The sequence below is a fragment of the Rhinolophus ferrumequinum genome, chromosome 5, assembly GCF_004115265.2.
Source record: "Rhinolophus ferrumequinum isolate MPI-CBG mRhiFer1 chromosome 5, mRhiFer1_v1.p, whole genome shotgun sequence".
Classification (NCBI taxonomy): domain Eukaryota; kingdom Metazoa; phylum Chordata; class Mammalia; order Chiroptera; family Rhinolophidae; genus Rhinolophus; species Rhinolophus ferrumequinum.
The window spans coordinates 17,703,684-17,728,805 of record NC_046288.1 but is presented as its reverse complement, the minus strand read 5'-3'; the positions used below and the strand labels follow the sequence as shown (position 1 = coordinate 17,728,805).

Below are 25,122 nucleotides of genomic sequence, written 5' to 3'. Positions count from 1 at the left end.
AACCCCACCAAACTTAGGCTCCTACCTTCCCACAAAAAACTGGGAGAGAGTGGTGCTATCCTACCTTGATGATTACATTTCAAAGACATGGCTCCCAGGCCCTTGAGAATGACGTTCCTGGGTTATGAAGATGAAAAAGGCTCATCTAGTGTTCAAAGGGGTTTATCTACATTTCAGAGAGGAGAAAGTACTTACAATAAGTTTTCTAAAGTGAATTACCTGAGAAAAAGGAAAGACGGGTCATCTCATTCCTTATTTTTAACAAAGAGCATTACGCCTCTTATTTCTAATTGCACTTGTCCTTACGGAGGATGCAGCCTTTGGCATGCACAGCCTTCCGGACTGCCAGGGGTGACTGTGGTGTTGTGTGCAAGCCTGGCATCCTAGGAGCTGGCCCTCAGTCAGAGCAGCTTATTGTGCAGGCAGCATTTGGTCAGAGGTTGTGCAGTGAGGCTGTGCCCTGGGTTATCGGGTGTCTGTCAGGTGTGGGAATGCTTTCAAGTTTGTCCAGTGTCCTGCTCTGATCCCTGCTGAGTGGGGACAGCCTAGTGTTTGAGCACAGCCTTTCCGACCCCCCAGAATTGACTCTGATCCCAGGTCGCCTCTTCTTGCCTGCCTTTCTCCCTGATTCTCTCTATTAAATTTCTGGTTGCTCTGCTATTTTGCTATATCAAGGAGTTACCAGCCACCTCTTAATTGCTCCCCACTAAGATCTGCATTGTTTTTCTTTTTTTTTAATTAAATTTATTCGAGTGACAATGGTTAGTAAAATTACATAGGTTTCAAGTGTACAATTTGTAATACATCGTCTATACATCACATTGTGTGTTCACCACCCAGAGTCAGTTTTCTTTCCATCACCATATATTTGACCCCCTTTTCCCTCTTCTATTATCCCCCTTACCCTCTGGTAACCAATAAACTATTGTCTGTGGCTATGAGTTTTTTGTTTTCTTTTTTTGTTTGTCTTGTTCCTTTGTTGCTTTCAGATGGATCTTGAGATTATTATGGTCGGTTGGTGCAAAAGTAATTGCAGTGTAAAAGGTTAATAATTGCAAAAATCGCAATTACTTTTGCACCAACCTAATATGTATTGTTTTTCAACAGTGTCCTTAAGCATGGCGTTCTTCACTCTCAATTCCAAATTTAGTCATTATCCTCAGGCTGAGATGCAAAGCTCCTCATCTGTGTGGCCTGCTGTTCCTAGGCAGAATGCCTGTACACTCTACCATATTTGGGTGTGATGACCCACTTTCCCTGGAATGGCACCGCTGCTCTATGAGTATGCACTGGGGTGGGAGGGGGGAAGTGTTGGCATCTCCTGGTCTTCTCAGCTTGTCCCTCCAGGGTGGAACCTCTACCTTTGAGTGAGTTGGGGTGGGGTGATATGGGCCACAGCATATTTGGCCTTCTGTGCTTGGAAAAGAGCTTCTGTCCTATGAGTGGGGAACTGGCTGGGCGATAAGAGTCCCAATCCTCTTAGCCATGCCTGCTTAGATAGATGAGAAACACCAGGAGTCTGCTCCTCCTGGGATGAAATGTCTTCCTAGACTGGGAGCTAGGGAGAGGGGGAGCTCCCATTTTTTGGCTACACGTAAATACAGTTTCTGTAATGCAGAGCTCAAAGGATAGTGGAATAGATTGTGATTCAAATACTATTTTTACTGATATTTAGTAGATTTTCTTGAATGAATGTTTCTCCATTTGCTGTATACCCTTAGGACAATTTCCAGAGACAAAATAAATAAAAGTTATTTTTCACCAGTTAGTTAAATTGTTTTGCGGGAGAGTCAGTTGAGCTCCTAACTCCATCATTCCAGAAGTCCCACTTCTTAGTTTCATTATGAAATACGTTTTCACTGATATAGAATTTTGGAATTTTGGGTTGACTTTTTTGTTTATTTCTTTAAATATTTTAGCTTCATTTCATGATTTCTGACATGTTTTTGTCATTCATGTCTTTGTTCTTTGCATGTGTGTTTTTTTATTTCTGCCTGTCTTCACGATTTTTTCCTTTATATTCGGTTTTCAACAATTTGACTATAATAGAGTCAGATGTTATTTCTTTTTCTATATTTTCCATTTGGGTTCACTGAGCTTCTTGGATTTGTTTGTTGTCTAATATTAATTTTGAAAAATTCTCAGCCACTACATCTTCAAATATTGCTGTTGACCCCTTCTCACTTCCTTCTCTTCCTAGTACTCCAATTATATCTATTTGATATTGTCCTCCTCAGAGCTCTTGAATATTCTGGGATTTTATTTTTGTTGTTATTTATTTCTTCCCCCACTCTGTTTTCACTTCGTGTTTCAGTTTGGATAATTTCTGTTGATTTATCTTCAAATTCATTGATTCTTTCCTCTGCTATGTCCAGTTGCCTAATAAGCCCATTGAAAGCATTCTTCAACTCTGATGCTGTGCTTTTTTCTTTCTAGAATTTCTATTTGACTGTTTTTTGGATGTTCCATCTCTTTGCTAAAATTCTTCATCTGTTTATTCAAGGTGTCTACTTTTTCTACTAGAGACTTTAACACGTTAACCACAATTACTTTAAAGTCTCTATCTGGTAGTTTTGTGGTTTTTTTGTTTTGTTTTGTTTTGTTCTTAGATTTTATTGGGGAAGGGGAACAAGACTTTATTGGGGAACAGTGAGCACTTCCAGGCCTTTTTTCCAAGTGAAGTTGTTGTCCCTTCAATCCCAGCCATGAAGGGTGCCGTTCAGCTTCAAGTTGTTGTCCTTTCAGTCTTAGTTGTGGAGGGCGCAGCTCAGCTCCAGGTCCAGTTGCTGTTTCTAGTTGCAGGGGGCACAGTCCACCATCCCTTGCGGGAGTTGAACCGGCATCCTTGTGGTTGAGAGCCCACTGGCCCATGTGGGAATCGAACCGGCAGCCTTCAGAGTTAGGAGCGTGGAGCTCCAACCACCTGAGCCTGGCCCATCTATCTGGTAGTTTTAACATTTGAGACATCTCTAGTTCTTCTGTGGGCTACTTTAACTGTTGCCAATGATTTGGGTTTTTTGCTTTTTGTGTCTCATAATTTTTTTAATTGAATGCCAGAAATGTGTAAAAGAACAGCAGGCACTAAGGAGGTAGTTACACTTGGAAATGGACATGTTCCTTCTTCTGTCAGGTTAGTCAATAGTTTAACTAGGTTTAGTATTGCTGACTTACCTTCACTACAACATATGAGGTCTGACAAATATTTTTTTTTTTTTGCGAACTTGCCACCGTGCACTTACATAGGCAGCACTGTACAAATAGCTCAGTAAAGTTCTATAACCTCTGTATATCAGTGTCGTACAGCTGTGTTCATGTCAATGTGTGGTGGTGTCCTGCTGAGTGGCATTCATTACTGTTGCATGTTTTTGTGAGCCTTCGCGAGAATGTCTAAGCTTGAATTAGAGCAATGAACAAACATTAAATTTCTTGTTAAACTTGGCAAGAGTGGAAATAAAATCAGGGATGTACTAGTCCAAGTTTATGGGGATAATACAATGAAGAAAATGGCAGTGTACAAATGGATTAAACGTTTGAGGGCAGAGAACACATCACTGATGAAGAGAGATCTGGGTGGCCAGTTACAAGCAGAATTGATGAAAACATTGCAAAATTTCCTCGAATTGTGCATCAAAATCATCAGCTGACTGTGAGAAGCATAGCTGACCAAGTAAACACTAATATAGAAACAGTTAGGAAAATCTTAACTGAAAATCTTGGCATGAGAAAAATGTGCAAAAGTGGTCCAGAAGGAGCTCACTAATGAACAAAAGTGAAGAAGAGTTGAAGTTTGCCAAGACCTTTTGGAGAGGCAAGACTACGTTTTGGGCCGTGTTATCACGTGATGAAACATGAGTGTACCAATACGACCCTGAAACAGAGTGTCTATGTGCACAATGGAAATCAGCCAATTCTCCACAACCAAAAAAGTTCTGTCAGTCCAAATCAAGAGTCAAAACGATGTTGCTAACCTTTTTTGATATCAGAGGGATTATTCATTATGAATTTGTACCAACTGGACAAACAGTTAACCAAGTTTACTATTTGAAAGTTCTGAAAAGGCTGTGTGAAGAGATTAGATGATCTGAACTTTTCGCCAGCAATTCATGGCTCTTGCGTCACGACAATGCATCAGCTTACACAGCACTATCTGTGACGGAGTTTTGAGCCAGTAAACAAATAACTGTATTGTAACATCCTCTCTACTCACCTGATCTGGCCCCAGTGACTTCTTTCTTTACCCGAAGATAAAGGAAATATTGAAAGGAAGACATTTTAATGACATTCAGGACATCAAGGTTAATACAACAGCTCTGATGGCCATTCCAGAAAGAGTTCCAGAATTGCTTTGAAGGGTGGACTAGGTGCTGGCATCAGTGCATAGCTTCCCAAGGGGAGTACTTCCAAGGTGACTGTAGTGATATTCATCAATGAGGTATGTAGCACTTTTTCTAGAATGACTTTGCAAACTTAACTTGTCAGACCTCGTATATGTCTCTGATGACTGATAAATGATTTAATCCCAGGAGGGAAGCATGTGTAATAATAGTAAAATTGGTAATACATAGACACAGGATGAAATAAAATGATATTTGAGCTTCACTTTAAAATAATTTGCAGGGGAATAAATAGGGGTGTAGATGAAACAAGATTGTTGAAGCTGAATGATAGGTGCATGAAGTTTTATTATCTCTTTTTTGTATATGTTTGAAATTTTCCGTAATACAAAGTTAAAAATAAAAGTACAAAAACACACATAACCAACTTAACCACTCTTCAGTACCTAGTAAATGTCACATTTCCTCAGTTAGGTCATTTAATTGGTTTGAAAAAAATAGTAGAGTGAGATTATGAATCTTAAGATTCTGATGGTCACAGAAGTTGGCATCCTTTAATTTGACAGCCACTTTTCCACAGTTTTTAGTATTGATCCTTGACACAAATTGTGATCAGGTATTTACCAATTGACTATTACTGAATGGTAAATTGTTTGTTTCTATCATGCTTATTCTATTACATAGGCATTCATAAAACTACATTTATGAATGTGATTCTTAAATCTACTAATCAACTTAAGCCTTAATTAATGGGAACCCAAACATTTTCAATGCAATGAAGCCAGTATAGTTTAAATTTGTATTATGAATGACTGTATTCTGAGAGCTGAACAGCAAAATTTTTTGAGTTATTATTTTACTATATTACTTTGATATGAAGAAACAAATGTAAACAATAGTGGAGTTGTAAAGTTGAATAATTTCTAAGTTAGAGAACTCTGAGCTTTCTTAGTGGACCTCTGGAATGCATTCTTAAAATGACCTTTCAGATTAGCTGGCATTTGTTTTACCCCTCCTACCTCCTCCAAAATCTCGATCCATTAATTATCTTCTCCCCCATATTACATCTTCAGTCTCTCTCACTATTCTTACTTTTTCTGCTTTTGTGGACTAGTCTGATCTGATATTCCTTATCTTAAAATACCATAAAACACTTTCCAGGCAAAAACCTCTTGCAGGTGCACAAGAAGAGGACGAGAGTATATGCTCTGGGTGTTAAGACTATGTGGACAGAGAAAGCAGTGACTGATGAATGTCCCAAGGGCAGAGGCCATGAACTGTGGCACTAATTTGCCTTCAAACTGCTTCTTATGTGGCCATCTCCGGGCAGCATGTTCCAGGGTAAATGAGAGCAGTATTCAATAATGATAGATGAGTTTCCCAAGCAACTCTGAATGGGCCAGGACGTAAAGAATAAAATAAGAAATTACTCAGAGAAATATTGGCAAAGCGTTCATTTTGTCCTCTTAAAGCCCAGAATCAGCTCTGGTCTGTTCCTTCGTGATCCATTCTGGCCACCTCTCCTGATAGAAGGAGCTGCATATCTGACTTCATTCTTTCATCAGAAGTACATGGTTTTAGAATTCAAAAGTTCAAGTTTTAAAAGCAGTGAATTCTAAGTGGAGTTTTTTTACTGCTGGAAACATCTTGGAAAAAGGGAATTCAAATTTTTCTCATTTATGTCCTTAAATATTTGAACTCTTTGGAAGGACTTAATGAAAACAAACTCAATTGGGATTTTTTAAATTGTGTACTCAATGATTATTAAGAAATGTTGATCTGAATCACTGGAATTGTTCCTTATTTTAGCTCTCACTGTTGCTTTCCACAAGATATTAACTTACTTCTCTCTCTCCCATTCTGTTTATTATAGCTATGGCTCAACAAAAAATAAGTGATTCTAATATTCAAAGTCAATAATATGTATTTCGTGAAATTAGATATGACTGCAGTTTGGGATGGAAACTCGGTCCAGAGTGCCATATGTTTTCATTTTTATTGTATTTTTCTATCTTGCAGTACTAAATGGATTTGTTCCATGTAATCACTAGCTCTTATAAGTGAAAGGTACCTTCTACATCAATGCAGGGACTGATTCAGTATTGTGTCATCAGGACCTAGCCCCTGGAACATAGTACGTGCTTAGCAAATAGTTGCTGAATAGCTTTATCTGGTTTAGTCTTTCTACCCCATGCAGGAATATTTTCAATCATTTTCCGGAAAGATGATCCTCCAGAGCTTCTGTTTGAACCTTTCCAGTTTCAGAGAATCTCTTCCTTCCCCCTTTCTTTCCTCCTCCCCTCCTCTCCTTTCATCAGTAGATATATGTTGAGTTTTTACTACGTGAAGGCTCTGGGATATTTCGAGTAAAAATACATTCCCTGTCCTAATGGAATGCACAGACCAGTAGAGAAGACAAACATGACTTACAGGGTCAAAAAAGAAAAGTGAAGGCAGGACACAAGTGCACAGAGGGCAAAATGGCCTCTTTCAGGAGGTCAGGAAGGATTCCATGAAAATGGGAAAACTGAGATCAGAAGGGTGAGCAGGGGTTGGTTTGGGGTAGAAATGAAGGAAGACCACCCAGGCAGAAGGCCCTGCACATTGAAGACCTGGAGGTGGGAAGGAGCCTGTTGTACACCAGGGACTGAAAAAAGGTCGGTGTAGCTGCAGCCAGCTGAGTAACGGGGAATTGGGAGCAAGCTGCGGCTGGGTACCAATGAAAGGGCCAGCCCACAAAGAGCTTTGTGAACTCACTCAGGAACTTGGAATTTACCCCAAGAATACTGGAAAACCATCCAGTAGTTTCTACAAGGGTTGACATCAAATTTGCATCCCACTCAGTGCTAGGGGTGTGTGTGTGTATGTGTGTGTAAATTCTTCTATTGATGAAAAACTGCCTCCGTAGGACTTTCTCGCTGGTCTTGGTTCTGTCTTTCTTTGGGAGTTCCACAGAAATAAGTCTCCTCCTCCTTAGTGAGGACTTTTCCAAACTTCAGTTCTGTTTCAGCTTCTTACTATCCTCACCATACCCCCTGTACTTTATATATTATCTAGCTTCCTTAAAAATGTGGCTCATAGAGTTGAGTACACTCCTCCAGAAAGTTTTGCAGAATAAATATGTTATTTTGTGTGATCTGGACACTAGTAGAGCACACACATCACCAAATGTTTCATACTAAGTTTGTAGTCTACTAAACATCCCCCAACTTTTTCAGATACTATGCTAATAAATCAGAAGGTCTCTCTCATGCTGTTTTTGCTCCATTGGATTTTTTTTTTTAACACAAATAAAAACGCTGGGCATATCATCTCTGACATTGCCACCAACTTCCTACATAATCCTAGAAAGTTCACGTATTCTGTCGGTAAGTCTGTGATTTACAGAGGGGAAAACTTCTTTCCCCATTTCTGATGTTTCCTTCTGTGTGCTGAGAAACCCATTCCCAAACCAGTCTTGGGCTCTCTTCATTCCTCTCACTCAATCTTCTCAGAGGAGGAGTGATTTAATCTGATGGGTGAGTTTGAAAGGAGAAAATGGACATCCATGACCCAATGCCTTTCTCTCTCTTTGGGAGCAAGCCAGCACACAGAAAGCATGTGCTCTGACCTGTTCTCCCTGCTGTAAATTTTGCAAGGGGTCTGAGCCCCCAGGGAGGCCTCTAGTAGTCCAGTGGGGTTCTGTATTGAAAGGTGCACTTGCCTGCATATTTAACCTAGTTTCATCATTATTAACTTCATTAGTAATAACGTGATAGATAGTTCTGTATCCAACTCCATCATGTAATTGTCTTATTTCTGAATTGGTTCAGAACACAGTACTATTTCTTGGACTTTCCAAAATAATGAGAGGATAACCAGTGTTCATTTTCTAAAACTCCTTGTCCCTAGGAATATGACTACTTTTATCCCATTAAATGTCTTTAGGTCTGTTTCTGCACAACCTTCATTACAGCCAAAATTAGCACTTATTGGTACCCAGGGGTCTGGAATAGTTAACTCATGTCCTTAACCAATTAGCTAACTACAAGGAAGTGATGTTCGTCCTGGAATCCATTCTAGAAAAAGAAGGCAGTATGCTGGGATGTTGCCATATTATTATTCTCAATGTTATTCTCTTATTATGCTATTCTTAATGCCATATTAAAATTATATGGAAGCTCCCATTAGTAAAATGCCATTTCTTAGCGAGGCTCAAAATCAGATCTGCTCTGTATTCAATTCTACTCTATTATAGCTAATGTCATAGCAAGGTTATATGCTACACATTTGACATATTCTCTGAAAAGTATGTCCATGGTGCCTGTCACGTAACAAATGCACAGGTAAATCATACACATTGATGATGGTGATGTGTCAAAGTGTTAGCAATAGTACTTTATGTTTGCCAAGTGTTTTATGTGATTTAAGGAACTTTTTAACAATGGAGGGATAATTGTATCTGACCTACCTAAAAGAGTTGGAAATACTAAACTAAATAACTGTTCAAATGCTTGTTTTGATTAAGATAATATAATTACAGTTAATTTTTCAACTGTTTCAAAGATAAAATTTAACTGGTATTGCTCATAGATATACTAAATATTTATTTTACTCAAATGCAATATTGAAGTGCTTTGATACAAGCATCTATTATTATTGTATTAACAATTGCTATCAGTAGTGATAGTAAAGATCCAGATAGTGGGGGAGAAAGAGTTTAAGACTTCGTAGACTGCCTTGTTGGTCATTCTTCACCCTATCGCTGCTGTCGCTGCTCTTCATTTTTTTCCCCTCCCAACACATAGTTTTCCTAATATCTCTACAGTTATTCTCACTGGCTCTTTGGCAACTGCCGAAGAGATGTTTAGGTGAGGTGCAGAGGATGGGGCATAGTGATGTGGCTCCTTGCGTGGAGGGGAAACCAGCTGTGTCACATTTCTGTGGACTTTGGTGCTTTTTAAAGACTCAACAAAACTGCTATCTTCAGGAGACTTTTTTTTTTTTTTTTGCAATCCAGTTTATAATTTAATGTACTTAGTAAGTTTTCCTCCTCCTTTCTTTCCTTCTTTCCTCCCTTCATTCCATCCATCCTTCATAAATGGGGCCAAGTTAAATTGTACCCACCAATTACTTTCATCTCAAATTCTGAACCAGTCTAAAATAAGGAACAATCACAACACGTGGGCAAGTAGAATATAATTTGTCATCTGCAGTTTCTCAGGTGCTATGCTTAAGAAATAAGGAATAAGGAAGAAACTGAGTTTGAATACAGGGATGGACCAATATTGCACATACTCTTGGAGGCCATTCTCTTTCTCTTCCATGACGTTGCCATAGTGTCACTGAATCATAAGGCCGCTAGGTTCTGTTGAAATCTCTCACATCCACCTCCTCTTCTCTACGCCCACTGCCTGAATCAGTCCTGAATGTGCACAATAGCCCCTATCTTCTGGTTCACTCTTTTCCCATCCAGCTTCCCGCATTACATTAGAGTGCTCTTTCTAAAACATAGATCTTACCATGGCATCTACCCACTTGAAACTCTTGATGGCTTATCATCACCCTGTGAATAAAGCCTGGACATCTTAGCACAGTAAACAAAACCCCTGTACAATCTCACTGAGCCCATCTCTCTAGACTTGCCCCCATTCATTCTCCCTCACATATTTCTCACTGTCCTTTACATGGACAATTTAAATAAAGCAGAACAGGCAGAAGTAGCCATCTAGAAATACCATACTAAGCTCTTAATGAATTAAACTGCTTACGGCACACACATAAAACATCTTTCCCTAATCTCTGTGTCTTCCAATTAATTAAAAACATTTGTCTTGTGGCTGCCAATTTTGAAGTTGATGTTACATGTTGCTCTCAACTTACATTTTGGTCATTTTGGCAAAGAACAGGACTGAAGAAGAAATTTTAAGAGTCTTGAATAAAAATCATCAAATAAAACAATTAGAAATTCAGGAAATTACATTATACATGTAAACTTGCATATAAAGACTCCATAATAGAAAATAACATTTTATAATATTTTATACCAATAAAAATAATAAAACAATTATTTATATTATGCCTATTCACCATGACACTTCTTAGTATGGCATAGCATTAGTGTATATAGTCCACCGGGGAGCATCTACTATGCAGTAAGACTTGGGTTGGCATTGCCATGCAAAGAAAATGAATGACCTGTCTTTGCCCTTGGGGAGCCTTCACCAGGCCCTGACGTGGACAATGTTCACTATATTGGAACTGCTATGCACCCAAAAATAATGCTTCTAGTAGAAAGACCCTTTTCATGACACAGCTCTTTATCCTTTTAGTCATCTTATGTCTTTTTGAAAGGAACATCAGAATGATCTAATGTATGGAGTACTGATTCCTTCTACGGGAGTATCAGGTCCAGATTCCAGCTCGGATGCCAAATAGTTGCTGTTTTCTAGTTTATGGTACTAAAAGTCCAAGAAATCTTTTTTAGTCTATTTGCAGAAAGTTTCTTAGGTAGAGGCGTGTATCTCCTACTCTTCTAACAAACCTTCACTGAGCACCTACTTTGCACAGGGCAGAGTGTTAGGGGCTCTAGAGAAGAGTGGGTCCAGTTCTTGCTCTGCAGAGCTGATAATACGGTGGGGCTGCCAGGTATAATTGCTATAAGAAGCCACTAACACATGCTGTGGGGGAAAAGGCCATTGGAGAAGAGCAAAGTCTTCAGAGAAGGGGTAGGTTTGATGCTGGCCTTGAAGTCTGGGCTCCTCATATGGAACTGGCCTTCTGTGTGCATTTTGAGAGAATTTTCTTTTTCTACATGTTTTCCCACATGTTTTCCCACATTGACTCCTAATGTGAGTGATACTGTCCAGTTTGAAGGTGCAGGGGCCCTCTGCTGGGGTTGTTTGGCAGGTTTTCCAGGCGAGATCTCGTAGATTGGCTTTAGCTTGCTAAAATCCCCCGACTCCCTAATCTGGTTCTCAGCTTTGGGACCCAGGCACTTCACTTTCTTAGCCTACCAAAAAAGTCATCGGACCCAAGTGATCGGACTTAAACAAGACTTTACCAAATTAGCCATTCATGATGGGGCTGTTCATTTACAGTAACATGTGCACATCTGCCTTCCAGGAAGCTCTTCCGGGTTTCCAGATATCTTAAAGCCCATGTGGACATAAATCATTGGTTGCTCCATAAGCACAAAGTTGGAGCAAAGGGAGGTTGATAGAGGGCCAGGTATGTCAGGGAGCTAAAGGAGTCATTTATAACTCAGAGCAGGGTACTGCCCTTTAGGAAGCATGTGTATTTTCCTCAGGGTCAGTATTTTCTCCCCTGGACAATATTAGATGGATGGATACTGCCAACTTTAGTTCTGATCCCCATTTCCACGTATTCATGTAAACCACTCTCTCATATTGCGACTTTCTTTATTAAGAGATATTAATATACAAATAAATTCTCTCTTCCTATTTTTGGGCAAGAATCCTTTTTATTTTTAATTTGGCCATCTTTTACATATGTGTTGGTTTTTTTTTTTCAGTAGAGTGTTTCTTGTCCACTTTCTCTACCTACACTGTGCTGCCTGCGTAAATATGGCTTCTTCTGAGTGGAGTCAATCAGCTCCATGCAAGGAGTTATTTTTAAAACTTGTATTTGCCTTACTAAAACAGCTATAAAAACACTGCTGGGGGAAATTAAAGACATAGCACAGCACTGTTATTCCCGATATGCCATTATCATAGATTCCAGCCATTTATGTTTTGCGCCTATATTGGTTTGTTCTCTATAAAACCCCCTTATGAGAAACCAAAAGAGATCTTTAGACCACAGCACAGTTGGGTCAGATGACTGTTCAAGTTCTTAATACCTTTTCTTCCTTTGGGGTGTTCTCTCCCAGATCATATCCGCTGACTCCCTTATTAACTTGATCTTTAAATGTCCTTACCTTTGTTTGCCTTATATCCATGACTAAAGGCCACGCTCTTCATTTGCTGTTTGTGCTCATTTGTTTTGACCAAAACTTTTTAATTTCTTGGTTCATACTGGATATTCACCGATTATTCCTTCAAGTTATAACCTCATATACAATGCAAACATAATACCAGTACCAATTTATTTTAGATGTTATCCACTGGTTCCGTCTCATATTACTTTCAGGCTTCTAACCACTTATATTCTTTAGTTCCAAAGACAGGGAATTTGTGTTGCATTCTAGGAGTTAAGAAGTTCTACTGTCGAGTGAGCCTGACTGGAAACCTCCCGAAATTCTATCTCACGTAACCCTGGGGAATTTCAGAGTGGCATCGTAGCAGATGCTGTCAGTGCCTCCCCCAAATACCACTGCAGCGCACTCAAGCACACTTCCAGCTGCCAGTATCTGCACCTATTTGCCTGAGGGTTTTCCCAGAGCCACGTTCTCTGCCCAAATACAAGGGCAGGCTACAAGGAAGGAATGGGGAATTAATATCCCTTAGTACCCTCAAGCAAGAACTGAAGGGACCTGGTGTACAAGTACCCAACAACCTTTCCTCTAGGGTGGATAGTTCTGAGCTGTGTATTAGACTGTTTCTCCAAATGCCTGGCATTGCTAAGCTCTGGTTGCCCACAGTGCTAGTTTGCTTCACAACACACACCCTTTCCTGCTTCCTTCCTTTCCCTGGCTCACCTCCTCATCCCCTACCAGTGTTCCCTGCACCCCACAGATAAACTTCTTGCACTTGCATCCCTGTCTCAGGGTTTGCTTCTGAGCCCCAACTAAGGCACTGATATAATGGAGAAGAGGAAACTTCCTAGCTGTAGGACCAATCAAATTAATGTCCAGAAGTTACAACTGATGAACTATAATGGACATAGTGCCTGGTGCATAATAATAATTGTTTTATGAACGCTTTACAAATAATTGTCACTTGTGTTCTCCCTCTTAAGGAGTGAAAATCCAGTAGGAGAGGTTGGCATATAAACCATGAGACTTTAATATGCTGTAGTTCGTGCTGTAAGGGAGATGTGAGAAACTTCCTGTGGAAGAGCCAACAGTTCATTAGGATGGGATTGGGAGTGAAGAAGGGGTTTCAGGGAAAGTTTTATTGAAGAGAAATTAGAAAAAGGCATTTCAAAAAGAAAATGAGGGAGGGAGAGAAAGAGAGAGAGAGAGAGAGAGAGAGATTTGAATAAGCTGTGAATACTGCCATGGTGAGGGGAACAGTGGGCTGGTGCATGGGATGTTTGGGGAACAGTGACTGGGATGACATGGTGAGAGGCCTCAAATGCCATGCTCAGGAGAGTTGGCCTCATCCTGCAAGTGATAGTGAGTCAAAATAGGTTATTAAGCAAAGGAGCAATAATGGTCAGCTCTCTGTATTAGACAATCTTGTTTCCAGATATATCCTATTTCCCCGAAAATAAGACCTAACCAGACAATCAGCTCTAATGCATCTTTTGGAGCAAAAATTAATATGAGACCTGGTATTATATTATATTATATTATATTATATTATATTATATTATATTATAGACCCGGTCTTATATTATAGTAAAATAAGACCGGATCTTATATTAAGTTTTGCTCCAAAAGACACATTAGAGCTGATTGTCCGGCTAGGTCTTACTTTCAGGGAAACACGGTATATGGAATAACTATATGATACTTAAGATGATTTCTGGAGTTCAGTTTATATAGATGAGGCGGTAGAAATTAAGTGGCTAAGCATGTTGGATGCTTTTATTTCAATCCCAGCCCTGCCACTTACTATTGTGTGATTAAAAATAACTGACATTTATTGACTCTACTAAGTACCTGGCACGATTCTAGGTGCTTTGCATGTACTAAATTATTAAGTTCTTTGTCCTTCAGATTTGTCATCTATACAATGAATATAACATTATGTTAAAATATTTTATGACAATATTTTATATAGCTGCCTTGCAAAGTAGTTACATAATTACATTAATTTGTGTAAACTTCTTAGAACATAGCAGACAGCAGGTGCTGAATAAATGCTGTTATTATTATAATATTCCTCACTGGTCTCAGAAGAGCTCATATACAGGGAAACCTATGGCTTTGCTAAGTTCCCATACATCTAAGTTCAGACATTACTGCACAGCATCCCTGACGGACACCTGCCCCTGTTGATGGACAGGCAAAAGGCTGATATGGTGCAATATCACATATCCTTACTTTCCTATGCAGCAACAAGAATTTTGTCCACTTGCAAAAGCTCTTTTCAACCTACGGTAGACCCGAGTCTGTGCAGAGCTGTCCTTTAGTGGAGGTGCTGAAGGAGTTAGGATAAGTTGTTCAACAGTCAAGGCACGTGAGCAGTGCTCTCCGTGTTAGAATCTAGGAGAAAAAAGAAGCATAAAACTGGCACTGAGTTTCAGGCTCAGAATTTGGAGCAGTGTGTGTCTGACTCCAAGGAGTTTTTTTTCCTGTCTCTGGAGCTCTCTGTGGAGCCTCCAGTGAGCAACCAGGAGGTGGCTCAGCAGAGAGGTGTCACATGGTTTTGATTGTCTGTTAAAAGGGCTGCTGAGTTTCTTTCTGGAAGAATCTCACCCCGGAAGCTTCAAGATCTTGTTGTGATTGTCCCATTTGAATCTTGAGGGACAATGGAGGCTGTGGAGTAAAAAGTTACTAAGCTTCTTATCCAGACATTTTATGAAATTGCAGATTCAGAATTCTGAATGCAGGCTCTAGGCACCCATGACAATTTCTGACTACAACTCGACTTTCAAATTTCTGGAAGGAAATGAGGTATGAAGAGAAAGAGGGGTACTGATATTGTGATATAATTTTTATATTTATACTTTGAACTAATTATAACTTTTTCAGAAAAGCAATGCATGACCATACTGCTTCCTTCTATGTATCCTTCCTGATTTTTGTCCTTTTTACTAACTCTTCCACCATGAGGCAAGCAGAAGAGGTGGAACTCAACTTTTTCAATAAAACAGAATGAACTTGAGTCGTAAGATATTTCATGTTCACTAGGAACTGCTAGGTCATTTTCTGGTTTCTTTAAAACAGTAGGAGAAAAATACCATCCATCGTGCCCATGTATAACTATTGATAATCTCAGTATATATCTTTCATCTGTGTGTATGTGTACTATGGACATCATATTATACATGCTGGTTGGAAACTTGTTCACTTTTTTGAATAATACATCATATTTAAAGACACCCTTGACATTCCCCTAACTTTTAAATTTAAAAAGAAAAGGCGTGAGATATCATTTTGCAATTTGTGCTCTTTTGTGCCACGTTGACAATAAATTGTATTTTTAATATACATGCTGTAGTCCTGCTTTTTAAATCCAAACTTAAGCATCTTTTAGAAGTATGTATAACTTGTTTATCATTTGTTTTCCTTGTAACTAAGTGCAATAAAAGAGAATTCACTTGTGTCTACAACCTGGAAATTAAATTACTGTTCTTTACTACCCATTTGGTTAACATTTTTATTATTTTAGGTAAAATGTGAAACACTAAGCACATTAAGTACTAACGAAGGAAATAATATTAGCAACTATTATCATCAGTGAGGTAAAAAACATACTTTAGAATCCTTCGTGCTAAATATATCAGTGATACCAAATTACAGGAATAAAAAAGATTCAAATTCTCGCCACACCACATCAAAAACCATCTGACTTTCCCTTTTGCCCATCTGGAGAGCATTTTTAAGTACTACAAACAACTATATAGGAGTAGCTTCACAGACCTTTAGAATGAAATACTAGTTACAACATCTATTTCACTAGAAGTGAGTCTATGAGTTTAAAAACATATATGTATTACGCATCCTATGGCCTTCCTACTCAAAGTGTGGGCATTCCCTGGGCTTGTTAGAAATGCAGAATCTTGGGTTGTACTCTAGATCTTCTGAGTTTGACTGCATTTTAACAAGATCCCTGCCTTATTTATATACACATTAAAGTTTGAAAGGCATGGCATTGGGGAGATAAAATATATACTGAAGGAAGATTTTTCAAGGCTTCTCCTATCTGATTATTTGTAGGACTTAGAAATGCTCCACAGATGGAAAAAAGAGAGATTCAAGTGTTCTCATTTCTCTACCATATTGAGTGTCCATACAGTGAGGTCTACTGTCTTGTGTGGAGGTATCAGACAGATCTTCTTGGTTTGATTCCTGTCCTTACCATTTGTATAACCGCTCTATAACTTCAGTTTCCCCACTTGTATAAAAGGAATAACAGTAGTATTTCAAAACAGTTGTGAAGGTTAAATGAGTTAATATTTGTAAAGCTCTTAGAACAGTGCTTAGCACATAGTAAGTGCTCCAAAATAATTCCTTTGCATCATTATCAAGGTCTAAGTTTTGTAAACCATTATTGTAAAACCTCAAGTCCTCCTCTAAGGCTCTTGGTGGCAGAATGGTCCAGAGATGAGGCTAGTCAGCTCAGAGAGCCTGGGATGGGCCGATTTGTCTGCAACCTGTATAGAGCAGGTCTAGGCCTGGCATAGAGCTGTCATTTAGTAGCTTAGTGCCCACATGTAATAAGCATGGAATATGAATTACTGACCTCTTTTCCTAAATTCCATTCATTAAAAGCGACTAAAGATTTTTAGCCAGTTCCCTGAAATCTTATTATCTTTACTTTGTAAGAAAACAAGCCTCTAGAGTATAGTAAAAATCCACTGTTAATATATCTCCTTGTTACATAAATTGATGTTATTGATGGAATAAATCCTGGCATCTCTCCATTCCCCTCTTTATCTCCTACAAATAACTGTAAGTAGAATTCAGATGATAGACTGAGTAAAATGGAAGTGGCGGGACCATGATTTCATCCTTCACCATCTACAAGAGAGAAATATGCCAGGCCAAAGAACACTTATCAACTGGAGATTTGGTCTCTAACTGCAATGTGGAGTCCTGGTGTACAAGAAGGAATCCTGTTGCCCAGGTTACTGCTTCTGAAATTTTAATATGCAAACAAATCACTTAACTATCTTGTTAAAATGCAGATTCTGTGTCAACATATCTGAGTAAGGCCCAAGATTCTGCATTTCTAAGAAGCTCCGAGGTGAAGTCAATGTTGCTGGTCCATAGACCACACTTTGAGTGAGGTCTAGGCTGTCACCAGTCTGAGTTGGTCAAAAAGATTCTTTTGTACCTGCCTACCTGAACCCTCACCTGAATCTTGGCCCTCTTCATTAGTGGTTCTCAGCCCTGGTTACACATTATAATCACCTAGACGTTCTGATCCCCACCTCCAGACATTCTGATTTAACTGGTTTGGGATTCATGGGTGGAAGAGACCCAAAAAAGAAAGATAGAAAACAGATGATTCTGGGAGAGCTTGGAATTTTCAACCCCTTGCATTAACAATGAAATTCCTTGTCAGCACTGTGATTCGATAAAATAACCTTGCCTTTGACCCTGATCTAGATTTATAGTAGAGAGTCAACAATGGGGGAAATACTTGAGTTTTCCATAGAGTTGAATAATAACTACATGTAGTCAACGTGGGTGTCAAACCATTTTTATAGAGCAGTTCATGAGTACTTTTCAAAATGTAATGCTGAAACATGTTCATGGGAGAAAACTAGGTTCAGAAATCCAGGAATGCCCATTTACTCTGTCTCTGGCAAAGGGACAACCCATTACGTATTCAGTTGGGGAAAAACTATAAATATATGATCCTTTTTTTTGAAGACCTAGTTAGGGAGATAAGACCAATACATACAAGGGGTGATCAAACAGTGCGGTGAATGTTTAAATAAAAAGCATTTATTACAGTAAAAGACACACTGCCATTAACCCCCCTCAAATACTCCCCCTCACTTCGAACACACTTATCCCATCTTTCTTGCCACTTTCTAAAGCAGTTCTGGAAGTCCTCTTTTGTGAGTGTCTTTAGTTGCCCTGTCATGGCTGCCTTGATGTCCTGAATCATTTTGACTTTGGGGAAGAGCCAGAAGTCACAGGTGCCAGACCTGGTGAATAAGGTGGATTAGGACACACCGTAATGTTTTCATTTGACAGAAATTGCCATGTACCAGAAGTGATGTGTGACACGGAGTGTTGTCATGACGGAGGATGATTTACGGCAGACTTTGAAACACACCTCTGAACTATAGCTCACACCCAACTGATTGTACCAAACAAGTTGAAACTTGTCACACACTGTTACTAAGGTTTGATGCGCTGCTTCTGGTATTGAAGATCCTGCCTTTCTATTGGATGGCATTTGGCAACAGCATTCACCATATTTTGTGATCACAATGGAAAAGCTCCGTGTCACACATCGCTGTTGGTATAGCAATTTCTGTCAAATAAAAACATTACGGTCTGTCGTCATCTACCTTATTCACTGAATCTGGCACCATGTGACTTCTGGCTTTTCCCCAAAGTCAACATGACCACGAAAGGTAAATGTTTTGAATCGATTCAGAACATCAAGGCAGCCACAACAGTGCAACTAAAGACATGAAAGAAGACTTACAGAACTGCTTTAGAAAGTAGCAAGAACGATGGGATAAGTGTGTTCAAAATGAGGGGGATTAATGGCAATGTGTCTTTTACTGTAATCAATTTTTTTAATTTAAACATTCACCTTAGTTTTTGAACACCACTTGTATGTGCGATAAATGGTTCACTCAGCAGTCCTGGATTACTCAGACACTGTATATTCCAAAGAAAGCCTATCTTTATAGGACTGGCCCTTGGCTAGCTCCTGGGAGGTAACTTCAGAGTCCTTGGAATATCCTGCCTGATAAGAGTGTTTTTCTGTATGCCTGAGGCTGTGGACCATATTGTATGGTGTCAGTTTGATTGCTGGGGTGGTGGATGCTTCTGTGACTGACTTGCAACAATAATCCTGGACACCAGGGCTCCAGTCACCTTCCCTAGCTGGCAGACTTTCACATGTGTTGTCACATATCATGGCATGGAGAATTAAGGGCATCCCCAGGTAACGCCCTTAGGAGGGAACACCTAAAAGCTTGTGCCTTATTTCTCCTGGACTTTGTCCAATACACCTTTCCCATTTGCTGATTTTAATCTGTATTCTTTCACTGTAATAAACTGTAACCATGAGAATAACAGTTTTTCTGAGTTCTGTTAGTTCTTGCAAATCATCAGGCCTGAGTATGGTCTTAGGAACCCCTGACAAAACATGTAACAGGCAAGATTAATCCTGAGTCTCCTCAGGAGGAAGTCTATTCAGGAGGTGATCCAGGAAACAGAATAGAAAGAAAATAAAGAATAGAAAGGAAATAAAGGACATGTTATCAAGCTGATCATTATTGTGAGTGCCTATGGCTTGATGCCCTGGGACATTCTGAGGAGATATAAAATATCTCTCAGAATTGTCTTCCTGAAGGGAGGCGGGAGCATTTATCTACCTCCAACCACACTATCAATGATTTTATTCGGAAGAGTATTGGCTTTCTTAAACTTGGAACAGTTAGATTGTAAACTCCCGGGTAAGTCTCAAACTGAGGCATCAAAAAGGTCCAGAACAAAAAGCAGAAAGTAGTAGGCTGAGCCTAGGTAAGGTGTTGTCAGAGCTGTACAAAGCTGGCTGCCATTGTAATGGCTGGAGAAAAAGATGGGCTGAGAACATGTGAAGCTGAGCATACAGTGCATTCCTCGTACTGCAAGGTCCACTTGTGTCCTACATTAAGTCCAGTCCAGAGCCCTCAAGATGGTGGCTGGCCATAATCTCTACAAAAGACTCAGTTAAGGAAGGTTAATGGAAAGTTACAGTTACTCTTGCTGCAAATGGCCTTAAGACTATAGTTGATATTTAACTACCTCCTCTGTCATCCATTCTAGATTCCCTTCACCCTAGGCCTGTAACCAAAGTCAGAAATGTGCAAGCTGTAGGAACTAAGCATCCAGAACATGTAAAAAGAAATACGTGAAATGTGTTAGATGATTATTAAAATTCACTGATACATTGTTTGGGTCTGTTGAACCCCAGGCATGGCAATGGTTGGTGGTTGTACAAATAATATTTTATTTTGTGAACTGCTGTTATTGAGGAGAGTATGCTGTATCTCCTATGTGTTTTGAGGCAGAAAAAAGAAGGTTGAAAACTGCAGATCTAGAAAACAATATTTGAAGACTTGATTTAAATTTGAACTTTTCTAGTGAGTAAAGGAAAATCTTGATTAAACATGTACAACTGATGATCCACAATCTATGAGACAAAGAAACACTTTTTATGTTTATGTGAGAATTATATCTGTTTTCTTACTGTCTGCTAGAATCCTGTTTCATAGCACTGGGCACTAAGGCCTTTATGTTATTGTAGTGGTCTAATTATATTAAGACAACCAAAAAAAATTAATACCATCCCTTTTAAAATAAAATCACCAGAGAGACTTAGATTAAAGAAAAATTCAGAAAAAAAGACACACACACACATACACACACACCAAAAAACTCCAGCATTTTCTATTTCTGATTTGCATTAACTTCCTATTTAAGAAGTTAAAATTTAGTTTGATGTCAGGTCTACATTTGACAAAAAGACATGATGAAGTCAAGAGTTTAGTCATGTTTTTTCTTTTCTAGAAATAGATAATCAGAGCAAACCTATTCAAAGACGTTAGGAAGTATGCACATTATGATGCAAATGCAACAAAAATACATATGAAATTATTTTGTAAAAAAAAAAAGATGAGATAAAAGTATATAGAACTAAACTTTTACTATCATTGTTACTGTTATTACTATTATTATTCAGGACTATAATTTCTTGTCCAAAACCCTTGGTGCTAGGTGTGCATCAGAGTTCAGAATTTTTGGAACAAAATTTTGTTGGTTTGTTTTGTTGCCTCAAATGCAGCATCTCTTAGTCACTTATTGGTGACATCCTTTGTTCTTTATATGCAGCTAAATCTTGTTTTGGGCATGATACATCCATGACAATCATCCAAATATGACAATAAAATATGAGGCTTAGCATGGACTGTTGAAGGCCTCTACTTGGCAAAAAACAAAAACAAAAGAAAAAGTGTGGAAAGTGTTGAAAAGAATAGTCATTTATATCTAGTACCTCAATAATTTGAACTTGAAATTTCCTCAAAATTTTGAGGGAAATAAGTACATAATTTTTAGATAATGGCTGCCAAAGGAAAGGAACTTTAAGTACTTAAATTTTCAGAAAGTTCATTCATAAAACAAACTTTTATAATATAGCTTTATATTTTTACTTTTAAGTTACTTGTACTCCTGTACAAAAAAAATAAGGCATTTGGAAATAGACATTCCACTGGTGGCATTTTTAATATAATGTATAATGGGCATATAATTTTCAGGTACTTCTATGATGTTTAAGAATCCTTCATTTAAGGAGATACATTATTTGGAGACTGTTTAGAGCCATTTACATTTACTGTAATCACAACCCAGCTGAGCTTAAGTATATAGTCATGAATCTAGGGTTGTACAGGGTAAAGTTCAGTAATTCAGGATAACTGCAGTATGTCGTTTTTTTGTTGTATAAGATTTAAAAGTGAGTCAAATGAATTTCAAAATTTCACAATAACACAAAAAAAGTAACACTTCATTTCTATATCAGGCTTAGGGAATTAAAAGGACTCTCATGAAATCATATCCTCACAGAATAGAAAGTCACAAAATTAAATCATCAATCAAATCTTGGAAGAAAAGAGATATTATTCACTTGATATCTTTATGTTTTAAATGAGTACTATGTGTGCTTCGCAATGAAAGTCTGGCTATCAAAGCTACTGATGGACAATGGGAGTCTTCTTGTCTCTAGGTCAAGAAAATGTTAATTCTTAGGGATGATGTATAGAATGAAGTGTTTTCTCTGAACTGTCCTTTGATGTAAGAATGATCAGTTATCTTGTGTGACTGGGTCTAGATAGTATCCTTTTTGGGGTGTCCTTACTGCCATTTAAAAAATAGTAACCATGACACAGTGCCCTGGGCAGTTCCCTGGATCTGTCTCTTGATTCAACAGTGTTTGGATAGAACAGACCCAGGGATGCCCCTTCTAGTCGCCAACCACCCTCCAATCTCTTTTCCAGTCACAACTTACAGAACCATCTCAGCCATCCTCAGCCTCCAAGACCAATCAACACCATTTTTTTAGCTTAACTCCTATTTCTAAGCAACCATCAGCTCCCAAGTTCATCAGAATTATTCCATCAAGGTGGAGGCCACCATCAACTGTCTGCTCAACCTACATCTATGGGCCTCCTACACCTACCTCTCCCTGGGCTTTTATTTTGACAGTGACAGTGTGGCTCAGGAGGGCATGAGTGACTTCTTCTGCAAGTTGGGTGAGGAGAAGTCCGAGGATGCTGAGCATCTCTTGAAGATGCAAAACCAGCATAGCAGCTGCACCCTCTTCCAGTACTTGCAGAAACCTTCCCAAGATGAATGGGGTAAAACTCAGGATGCCATGGAAGCTGCCATGGTGATGAAAAGAACCTGAACCAGGATTTTTTGGATCTGCGTGCTCTAGGTTCTGCCCGCATAGACCCCCATCTCTGTGACTTCCTAGAGAACCACTTCCTAGATGAGGTGAAACACATCAAGAAGATGGGTGACCACCTGACTTATCTCCCCAGTCTGGCCAGCACCCAGGCTGGGTTGGGCAAGTATCTTCAAAAGGCTCACCCTCAAGCATGACTAGGGGCCTTTGGAGCCCAGAGACCTTTGAAGGGCCCCTCTGTATCCCCTGGTGTTGGGCATCTACCTGAGCCTCTCCCTGCAACCACTAGGCAGCCTTCTAACCATCCTGGATCCCTCTCCCGTGCCGTTGGACCAAATTGAAGCAATTAAATTTTTGCATTAAAAAAAGGTAACCATTATAGATGAGAATGCTAATGTTTGGCAGTTTTGATATCATTGGTAAATATAAAAGCTAATTTCTAACAAGTATGAACAAAAACAATACATTAGAAGTCTATAACAAAAGATAATGTTTCTTTCTCCATTTTTCATCTATCATCTGGGCAAGTTAGTTTGTCTCAAGATACTGATATTTTTCCAGTCAAGATGGAGGAGTAGGTAAATGCCATGCTTGCTTCTCTCATGAACATGTCAAAATTAAACTAAACTACAGAACAACCATCAGTGAGAATTGCCTAAAGTCTAGCTGAACTGAGGTTCTACATCTAAGGACATATAGAATAAGCCACCTGGAGAATGGTAGGGGGGCAGAGACGTGGAATGGGCTGGTCCCATACCCACTTGTGGTCATTAAAAATCGGGAGGGATATCTCAGCTGGAGGAGCTATCCCCAGAGGAGTGAGGGGTCCCAACCCTTATATCAGGCTCCCCAACCAAGGGTTTTAATGACAGGGAAATAATTCCCCATAACTTCTGTCTGTGAAAACCAGCAGAGATTGTGGCTGAGTAAGATGGAGGGCTGCTGGAGTCCCAGATGCTCCTCTTAAAGAGCCTGCACACAGACTTACTCACTGATAGATTCACTCACTCTGAGATCCAGAGCTGGGGCAGCAGATCAAAAGGTGTCAGGGACATATGGTGTGGAACTGAGTTGTCTGGCCTCAGTGCAAGGGCTGGAAGGGCAGCTTTCTTCCAGACAGGAGAGCTGGTAGAATCCATGGTTTCTTTGTTGGTTTCTGTCCTTCTCCCTGGGTGCAGACCCCAGTGGCTGCCATATCAGAGTCTCCATCAACCTGGCTAACACTGTTCATTTGCTCCACTCTGGTGATTCCCTGAGACCCCGACCCACCCAACTTTCAGGAACAGTCAAGCCATTTCCAGTAGCTTTTCCATACAAACAGCCTGTCTTGGCTCATGCTGTGGACTTTCCTAAAATCTCTCAAAGGTTAACAAAACCCAAACAAGCAGCATCTGGATTCAGCGTGTCCCATACCTCTGGTTGAGCAGCTCCAAGCCCAGCACAAGCAACAGCTGGCCTTAGTTCATGGCTTGGACTCTCAAGGCACCTCCAAGCCCAATGTGGGTGGTAGTCATCTGGGAATTGCTTTGTGGCTCATGCCAGATGGCCTTGGGCAAGGCACAGGTTGTTGTTGAACTAATATAAGATTGTATGTTAGCTATATTTTAAGAAAAAAAATTTTAAAAAGATATTGAAAATAATGCTAATGATTTAACAAAATTTGATAACAATGACTTTAAGTAGTTTTCAAAGTGCTCAGAGAGAAAAAAGTTATTTATGAATTCTTCTATTTTCTGTCCAATAGGTTCTCCTTTTTTTTTTTAGATGGTACAACTGGTACCATCAGGATTTCACAACAACTAGTGTCAGAATCACCCATGGTAGAAAAGCTGTAAATGTAACATTTCCTTATTATTAAGACTTGTTTCTCTCTGAAGTAATCAAATCGTGGGACAATAAGGCTGTTATATTACTGAATGTAACAGTGATATTATCTTCTACAGGAAGGGTAGTTTTTAAGGAGAAATTGTGTGCAAGGCATTGATACTTTTGTTACCTTTTAGTACTCTGAGGCCATTATTTGCTAAGTAATACCTAAGGAACAGATTCTAGATGTTCCAGAATGAAATATTATGTCTGGTTCAAAAGTTTAAATACTTGGTTCATTTAAAAAATCTATCCATATATTTTTTCAACTTTTAATTTTTTAAAAAACATTTTATTATGAGTATTTCAAACACAATGGATTAGACTTACTCCATACATGGACTTTTTGAGAACAGTTTCCATGTAACACTTGAGGTATTTTTCTGTGGTCTCATTAACTCCCATGTAAATGCCAGGTTTTGTTGAGGAAGAAGAAACTGTTAAATGACAGGAATCTAGGGGTTTGGGTATTCATTTTACAAGCAGCAATTTTTTCTGATCTGGAAAAG

General features: G+C 39.1%; 1 pseudogene; it reads left to right on the top strand.

The window, feature by feature from the left end:
• Window positions 1–311: 311 nt before the first annotated feature.
• On the top strand, window positions 312–22,948 carry LOC117022614 (ferritin light chain-like; annotated as a pseudogene).
• The last annotated feature ends 2,174 nt before the right edge of the window (window positions 22,949–25,122 follow it).